This window comes from Cebus imitator, unplaced genomic scaffold (assembly GCF_001604975.1).
Source record: "Cebus imitator isolate Cc_AM_T3 unplaced genomic scaffold, Cebus_imitator-1.0 Scaffold640, whole genome shotgun sequence".
NCBI classification, from domain to species: Eukaryota; Metazoa; Chordata; class Mammalia; order Primates; family Cebidae; genus Cebus; species Cebus imitator.
In genome coordinates, this window is record NW_016107955.1 from 612,470 (window position 1) to 622,419 (window position 9,950).

General features: G+C 38.8%; 1 long non-coding RNA gene across 1 annotated transcript in view; it reads right to left on the minus strand.

Moving 5' to 3' along the window:
• Positions 1-9,950, minus strand: part of LOC119469384 — a 71,469-nt gene that overhangs the window by 33,539 nt on the left and 27,980 nt on the right. The window lies entirely within an intron of this gene.

The following is a 9,950-nucleotide window of genomic DNA, read 5'->3' on the forward strand; positions in this document are numbered from 1 at the left end:
ATTAGAGTAACAGTAGACTTTGCAACAGTAATCATGGAAACTAGACAAGAGTGTCATAATGTCCTCTTAGTGTCAGTGTTTAATATCCTTCTAAAAAGGTACTTTAGAACTGGGTACCTATCAAACCTATCTTAAGAAGAATAAAAGGAAAAAAAGGCATTTATAGATAAACACAGATTAAGACTTTCTAATTAAGTGATCTACACTAAAGGATCTTCTAAAGTTCTGTATATATTTCAAGAAGAAGAAAAATCACCCAAAAAAACAACAGTTGAGGTAAAAGAAGAAAGGTGGGCAAATAAAAGGTAAATGAGTATTTAAATCTAAGCAAACAATGTCTGCACATAAAATAACAATATTGTTAGTGTAGTCCTTAATAAGGGAGGACAAAAACAGTAGACATAATAACATGTAAATTGGGGGACATTAAAGATTTATAAAGTCTGTGAATTGTTTGGGTGGGGAGTAGGTTTAACCTTGGAATTTAGGTTAAATATACATGGTAAGCTTTCAAGGCCAGTTGCTAAAAAAAAAAAAAAAAAAATCTGTGCTTTTTTTTTTTTGAGACAGAGCCTTGCTGTCACCAGGCACCAGGCTGGAGTGCAGTAGCACTGTCTCGGCTCACTGCAACCTACACCTCCCGGGTTCAAGCAATTCTCCTGCCTCAGCCTCCCGAGTAGCTGGGACTACAGGCATGTGCCACCACACCCAGCTAATTTTTGTATTTTTAGTAGAGACGGGGTTTCACCATGTTGGCCACGATGGTCTTGATCTCTTGACCTGATGATCCGCCTGACTTGGCCTCCCAAAGTGCTGGGATTACAGGCGTGACCCACCATGCCCAGCCTAAAAAAAAAATCTTAGGAGGGACTAACAAAAAAAACCCCCACAAAACAGAAAAGGCACAAATAACATGAACAACATAAAAGATACAGCAAAAAATTTAAAATAAGAGAATATAATTAATTTGAAAACTTAGATGAATTGGACCAATTCCTAGAAAACTCACATATTTATTGGATGAGATCATTATAAACTTAACCATTCAAATACAGATGGCTAAAGATGCAAAAATCCTAAACAATTTATTAGCAAACCACATCCAGAATGAATAAAATAAGATTTAATACAACATAAAAATATTGAGTTTAATCCCAGAAATGCAAGAGCAGTTTAACATTAGAAAATTTCCCTAAGGGCTGGGTGCGGTGGCTCACGCCTATAATCCCAGCACTTTGGGAGGCCGAGGCGGGGAGATTATGAGGTCAAGAGATCCAGACCATCTTAGCCAACATGGTGAAACCCGTCTCTACTAAAAATACAAAAATTAGCTGGGCGTGGTGGCGCACGTCTGTAGTCCCAGCTACTCGGGAGGCTGAGGCAGGAGAATCGCTTGAACCCAGGAGGCGGAGGTTGCAGTAAGCTGAGATTGTGCCACTGCACTCCAGCCTGGTGACAGAGCAAGGCTCTGTTCTCAAAAAAAAAAAGTTCCCTTAAGAAGGTGATTCTATGACTCTGAGGGGGCAGCCTGGTTCTCTTTGATAGACTTAGAAAGGAGGCTGAGGAAGAGGCAGGTCCCCAGGGGGAGGTGTCTTTGAAGAGGGCAGGCTGGGGAGGGGCCTGGGATCTGTGAAGGCCCCCACCTTGCATATTATACACTACTATAATCACACACAAATGACTCTAAACTAGGTACATTCACCACATTTCACAAATGATACAACTAAGGCTGAACAAGGCCAGGAAATTCAACCAAGGTCACAACACTAGTAAGTAGCTGAGCTGCAATCCAAATCCAGGTTGGCCTGGATCTACAGCTCATGCTCTCACCACTATGCTGTTCTCCCTTTAATAGTGACAGTAGTAGGTGTTCAATAAATGGTGAGAAAGTACCCAGGGCCAGGTACTTTACATATGCTTTAATACCCACAACAACTGTCCCAGGTGGGCAGCCCCTTTTACTGATGAGGAAACTGATGCTCAAAGAGAAGAGGTAACTTGGCTAAGGTCACACAACCACGATGTGGGGCCTCCCTGCTTTAAAATTGGGCCTGCCAGAATCCACAATACACTTTTCCTGGATTAGTATGGGTGTGAATGCAGCTCAAGGAGAGATGAACCCCGGTATCGAGGACAGGATGAGCAGGTCCTGTCCATTCCCTGAAAAATGAGGGTTTCTACTCCACAGCCAGTATCAGAAGTCAGAAAAACTCCTCCTCACAGTATCTCCACATATGGGGCCAAAGGAGACCTCATAACCACCAGGACAGTGGGAGTAACCGGAACCCCAGAGGAGGTCTAGAGGAAGCCAGTCACATAAACTTCAGAGTCTAGGCAAGGAAACCAGGGACATGGGAAGCTGATATGGACAAGCTTGTGGACAGTCATGTCACACCAATTTTCTATTAATTTTATGAATAGTTAACAGATTAGCATGTCAGGGAAGGTCCCAAACTCATGTCTGCATTTTAGTAGTCTTCTAGGATGGGGTCGTGGAAGGACAGAAAAACTGTGAGTGTCATTAGGCAGGCTGGCACACACCATGCTGCTTCTCATTTTTGGGCCTCTGCCCATGCTGTATCCTGTGTGTGACGGTTAATATTGAGTGTCAACTTGATTGAAGGATGCAAAGTCTTGTTCCTGGGTGTGTCTGTGAGGGTGCTGCCAAAGGAGATTAACATTTGAGTCAGTGGACTGGGAGAGGCAGACCCACCCTCAATCTGGGTGGGCCCCAACTAATCAGCTGCTAGCACAGCTAGAATAAAGCAGGCAGAAGAATACGGAAGGACCTGACTTGCTAAGCCTTCCAGCCTTCATCTTTCTCCCGTGCTGGATGCTACCTGCCCTTGAACATCAGACTCCAAGTTCTTCAGCTTTTGGACTCTTGGACTTAAACCAGTGGTTTGCCAGGGGCTTTCAGGCCTTCAGCCACAGACTGAAGGTTACACTGTTGGCTTCCCTACTTTTGAGGTTTTAGGACTCAGACTGGCTTCCTTGATCCTCAGCTTGCAGACGGCCTCTCATGGGACGTCACCTTGTGATCGTGTGAGTCAATTCTCCTAATAAACTCCCCTTCATATAGACATCTATCCTATTAGTTCTGTCCCTTTAGAGAACCCTGACTAATACACCTTGCCTGGATTGCCCTCTCCTCCCTTTGTTCATCTAGAAGATTCCTACTCACCTTTTAAGATTTAGTTCATATGCCATCTCTTCGAAGAAACCTTCCTTGGTCCCCTGAGCTGGGTTGTGTATTCCTTAGGGGCTCTCACAATCTATTCTACCCACCAGCGTTACTGCACTGACCACACTGTCCTGAAATTATGGTTCTGTGTCTGGGAACACACCTCATTCATCTCTGTGTCTTCAGTGTACAGCACAAGGCCGGACACATAGTTGGTGGTCAAATTTTGCTCAACTGAACTTATAGCTAGTTGGATGGTTAAACTCAGTGTGCTAGTGATTAATAAATTGATGTTGGCCTAGATAGGAAGGTCTCTAGTGGCATGCCACAGGGATCTAATTATACATGGCACTCTGTATAATTCTGATGGCATTATGATGAAATTAGTGGGTGACAAAAACAGGAGAGTGGGTTACACATTAGACAAGAGAATTAGTATACAGAGCCATGAGCAGGCAGAAACACTGGAGCCAGGCTAGGCCCCAGTAGGGTTAGGGGCAAAGTCAGCATTAAAACCCCACGCAGCCTGTTGTCACTTTGACAATGAAAAAAACTCTTTTTAAGCTTAACTTACCCTCCTATGGTGTCTCCCATGATAACAACACTTACTATGAGCCCAGCATCATACCACTTTCCATGCTATCCCCTGCACCGCGCTCCCCTGCACCAAGTACCACAGGTAAAGTATAATGAGAGTCAGCTCTGCTTGGCCAGGGGACCAGGAAACAGTTTCTCACAGTGCAAGAGAAAGGGGAATGATAGCTAGGATTAGAAAGCTCGATGACAGTTGGGGTTTTGTTGTTCACCAGGTTAACAGGCAGCACGACAACACAGCAGTTTGAGAGCTATTTGAATAAGAAGGCCTGCCTTCGGGAGCCCTAGGATGTACAGCCAGTCAGAGAATATGGGGCTTTGCCACAACCCTACCAACTGATAACTTGCTTCCCAGAAGAACCCAGGAGCTATCCTCACTGCTTCTTCACAGCCCCCACCCTTCTGAAAAATGACATCCAAGTTCCTTAGCATAGCATTAAAGCCCTTCATGCCTAGCCTACTCCTCAAGGCATTTATCTCTATCCTTCACATTAATCAATTAAGTCATTCATCCATTCATTCAGTTTATTTCACAAATATTTATTAAGTACTATGCAGTGTTCTTTTTTGGCACTGGCGATACAGCAGTGAACAAAACAGAAGTCCCTGCTTTGTGGAGCTTACAGTCTACTGGGGAGAGACAAACACTAACCACAATATATAAAATATACCAGGCAGTGACCAGTGCTTTGTAGAAAAACATATATAAAGTAGGATAAAGAGATAGAAAATGCATGGGATGGAGCAATTTTAGATATGTTGATCAGGAAACACTTCTCTAGGGAGGTGACATTTGAGCACACTGGAAGTACCAGGGCAACTCATCAGATCATTTGGGAGGAAGGGTGTTCCAGGCAGTGAGAAAAACAAGTACAAAGGCCCTGAAAAGGAAGGGTATCTAGCATGCCTGGGAAACAGCAGGGAGGCCAGTGTGGCTGGAGAAGAGTGAGTGATAGTGAGAGTGATGAGAGACAACGTAAGAGAGGTAAAGGGAACCAGATTATGTAGGAACTTTTGAGCCATGGTGAGGGCTTTGGCTTCTGTTGAGGGTGGTGGGAGCCACGGGAGAATTCTGAATAGTGAAAGGACATGATCTGATTTGGATTGTATAAAGAATTTCAGAGAAGAATAGTAGTAGGTACTAGAACATTAAGCAAAAGAAAACAAAATACACAATTATTAGCTCCAAGGAAAATAAAAGGGTAAACAACAAGGGATATGTAATCAGAATATACTATGTAGTTTAGATGTGAACAATATTTACAATTTCATATTCATGCAAGCAGTGACTATTGGTTGAACAAAAATTATATAAAATGTTTTAAGAAGTAATAACAGATGTAATCACAAAGATGACCAAACAATAATAGTCTATTAGGGATGACTAGGCAGATTAGCAAGTAAAATATATGACATTTGTACAAATGAAAAATGTAACTTTTGAAATAAAAAACTCAATGGACAGATTAAAGAACAGATTAGGCATAGTTGAAGAAAGAATCAGTAAGCTGAAATATATATCTAAAGAAATTATCCAGAATGAAGTGCAGAAAAGGCAAGGAGATAGAAAATATCAGAGATGTTATGAGATATTGAAGACAGAATGAGGAGGTCCAAAATATGACTAACTGTATTCTGAGAAGGAAAAACTAGAAAAAATGAAAGAAAGGCAGTATTTGAAGAGATAATGGTTGAGGATTTCCCAGAAATTATGAAAAGCATGAATCTACCGAGCCATGACGCATGATATTTCCAAAATATAATTTAAAAAAATACATATGTAAACGTGTTAGAGTAAAACTGCAGGAACCCCTGCACATTCTACTCCATACACACACTCTTACTCGCCAAAACAAAAACAAAACCAGCAATTAATCTGATAGTCGACTTCTTAACAGCAACAAAGTAGACTTCTCAAAGCCAAAAGAGAATGGAACCATATCTTCCAGGTATTGAGTAAAACTACCTGTAACAAACTATCTCTTAAGAATGAGGATAAAATAAAGACATTTACATATAAGAAAGACTGGAAGAATTTANAAAAAAAAAAGCAAACAAAAAAAAACCCTCTTAAACACTATCTTCATAATGAAAGAAAATAATCCCGGATGGTCTGAGATACAAGAATGTATGCATGTAAATCCAAACAAACACCATCTATATAAAATAATACTGATAATGATGCATAATTGTGAGGTTAAAAAAGGAACAAACTAACATATTTGAAAACAATAGTATGTGGTCAGGAGAGGAATTACTAGAGTTGAAGGTTTCTAAGCTTCCTGCATTCTTCAAGAAGGGGACTAAAACACTGTTTAACTTTAGACTTTATAAGTTAAACATATACGGAAAATATCAAGAATAACCACAGAAAGAATAGAAAAAGAAATTTTAAAAATAGGGAGAAAAAAATTGAATAAGAAAACAAATCTCGAAACTAAAAAAGCAGATGAGAAAAAAGAAAATGAAGCATAGAAAAGGTAGTGATGGTAAACAGAAATAAAAAAGTATGATGGCAGTAACAAGCCCAAATATATCACAGTAAATGTAAACAGACTAAACTTGCCAATTAAAAGAGATCATCAGATTAGATTTCTTTAAAGGTCCAGTTATATGTTGCTTCCTAGAGATATAATTAAAGCATAACAGCATGAAAATGCTCAAAAGTAAAAGGATGGAAAATTATATACCACACAAATCCCAACAAGAAAAGCTTGTGTTATTACATTAATATAAAATAGATTTCAAAGAAAAATGCATTATCAGGAATAGAGAGGGTCATTACATATTTATCAGGAAGATATAACAATTCTTAATTTGAATATTCCTAATGAAATACCCTCAATACATAAAGCAAGAAACGAGATAGAATTACAGGGAGAAACTGCCAAATCCACCATCACAGTTGAATATTAACACACCTCTTTCAATTATTAGATCATGATAAAAAAAATCAGCATAAATAAGTAAAAGTTGAACAACAGTTGACAAACTTGATAATAGACATATGCAGATCTCTGTATTCAACAATTAGAGAACACACATTCTAATAAATTAGCACATAGGAAGCATTCGAAAATATTGGTCACATACTAAGCCATAAAACAAGTCTAAAAAATTTCAGAGTTATCACACGAACACATCTTCTGACCATAATGCAATTAAGATAGATTTCAATAACAAAGAGGTAACTTTTTAAATCCCCAAACATTTGATAATCTACATTTCTATATAAATTACAGGTCAAAGAAGTAACTTTGATGGAAATGAAGAACTCATAACTGAACAATAATGAAAATACTACATATCTAAACTTGTGGAGAAGCAGTATTTAGATGGAAATTATATCCTTAAATACACAAATTAGAAAATGGGCAAGAATAAAAATTAATTAGCTCAATGTCCAGTTAAAGAAATTAGAAAAAGAACAACAGAATAAACCCAAAAAATGTAGACGGAAGGAGATCAAAAAAGATAAGAGCAGAAATTAAAGAAATAGAAAACAAAGATACAATAGAGAGGAGCAACAAAGCCAAAAGTTGGTTCTTCGAAAAGACTAATAAAATAGATAAACCTCTGGTGAGATTGATCAAGAAAAAAAGTGAGAAGGCACAAATAACCAATATTAGTAATGAAAAAGGAGACATCGTTACAGTTTATATACAGCAGAGAATAAAAAGGAAACTTTATGCCAATGAATTTGAAAATGTAGACAAAATAGACCAACTCCTAGAAAACCGTATCTTACCAAAATCGACTCAAGAAGAAAAGGAAATCCTCAACAGTTCCATAGCTACTAAAGGAATTACAGCAGTAGTTAAAACTCTTCCTGCCAAAACAAACAAAAAATAGCAGGCAGATTCTTCCACTTGCTATGTGGATTACAGGTAGGTGAAGAGATATTGATTGCCTCAAGCCCTAGAAGTGTCCGGGCAGGACCTGAGGCAGTGGAGACCCTAGGCAGACCACTTCTCTCTATGCTGACAAATCCCTCTGCAGTTCCTGCAGGTGGTGAGCACAAATAAGTAGCATCCAACTCTGCAGTAAATGCTAAGCAGGGCCAAGAAGGTGCTCTATCACTTGGACGGCCTCTTCAGTAGCCAGCTCCTGTAGTCTTCTGCTCATTGAGGAAAAGGGACCTGTGGAGCTGCTGGAGGAGTCTGTGTTCCAGTTTCCAAGAAACACCACGCACAGCCCAAGTTGTGACTGGCTGGGATGGGGCTGGGTGCAGGGAGACCAAGGAGGGGCTTCTAGAGGGTGTAGCTCCAGGTAGAAACCCTGAAACTCTGTCTTCCCGAGTATCAGATACTTTTATCCGTTTGCAGCTGATGAGCCCTTTTAATGGTATCCAAGCTAGCTGCAGGGTGATGGCTCTAATAATGATGCATGTTCTGCAAATAAGAGCTTCATCATTATTTTGAAATTGTTAATATGAAAGTGTTTAACTGGATTTGAAATCTATTCACATCATCATGAGAAGTTTTAACAATATACTTGTCAGCGAAACAAAAAGAAAAGCTGTTAGATATAATTCCAATTGTTAAACATCTTTGAAACATTTAAAAATTGGCTTTAAATATTTTATCACCTACTTATGAAAGACGTTTACGGATAGCAACTGTTAGGAATTTGAAGAATGCATCATTAAAAAGTCTTGCTCAGGATTTGTGTGTAGCCATTTCAAGCATAAAGCCTTATAAAATAAACATGGAAGCAAATTTCAACCTTCTCATTTATAATTTTTGAAAAGGTTCTAATTTAGAAGTTTAATATTAACTCAATATTAAAAAGGAAAACACTAGACCAAGATGGTTTTACAGTTCTACAAAACCAATCATTCCAAAGTTATACAACATCTTCCAGAATATTGTAAAAGAAGGAACACTCTGACTCATTCTATACCAGCAGAACCTTAATGCCAAAAGCCAATAAGAACAGCCTGAGAAAGGAAAAGTAAAGACCAATTTTATTCATGGACACAGCTGCAAAATTCTAAACTTTTGTTTACCAATCTGAGTCCAGCACTATATAAAAAAATAAAAGGCCATGACTAAGTGGTGTTTATACAAGAAATGCAAAGATGGTCTAACATGAGGAAAATCTATAAATTCATTTACCACATATCAGATTACTGGAGAAAAAAACATATAATCATCCTAAGAAACAGAAAAGGCATTTGGTAAAAATTCAACACCCTTTCATGATTAATAAAAGCCTCTCAGTGCAGAGTAATAAGATGGAACTTGTTTAGTCTGATAAAACCTGTGGAAAATCTATAGCAAATACAGTATCATTCTTAATAGGGAAAAGTTAGCGGTGTTTCCTCTAAAATTCACAAGACATGGATGCATGCTGTCATCACTGTACTAAATGTCCTGGTCATCTCAGTATGACAAGAAAAATAAAGGTATAATCATTGGAAAGGAAAAGACAAAACTGTCATTATTTATAGCTGATATGGTTGTCACTATAGAAAACATAAAAGAATATACAGACACCTTAAAAGGAACCAGGGCTCCTTGGAGAAATGGCTGATTCCAGGACTAACGGAGGAAAATACAAGATGAGTCTGGAGCATCTCCTTGTGCTGGCAAGCAAAGCAGTGCTCAAAACCAAAGGACAGGATTATGTGAAACGGACATAGGAGCCAACCTGCAAGAGTCCCCAGTGGCCAAAACTGGACTGATTTGGCAACAAAACAAAGTATACGGTATTAGATTTATAACTCAAATTTTAAAATAAATATGCATGAGTTCATATGGATATAAATAAGTGATTGAATAAATTAATGATAAGAGACAAAGCTTTACAGAAGAATTACAAATTATATAGAGAGATATACCCCCTTCCAGGAGCTGCAGCTCAATTCTTCCCATCTCCTTGAGGGTGGGCTAGATTCTTCCAAAGAACAGACTATGAAAAGGGAAAAGCAGCCACTTGCCAGGGGAAAAGCCTGGCAAACAGCACCTTAACCAAGGGATGAAGGGTCACAAAACCAGGGATGCCAAGTGGACACCAGTACCTCCAATACAATCTGATAAGAAAGGCACTTAAACTCTGGCGTTCTTTCCAAAAATAACCCCAGTCTAAATATGAGCAAAACTTCAGACAAATAGAAATTGAGGAACATTCGACAGTATTCCTTAAAACTGTTAGTTCATAAAAAACAAGA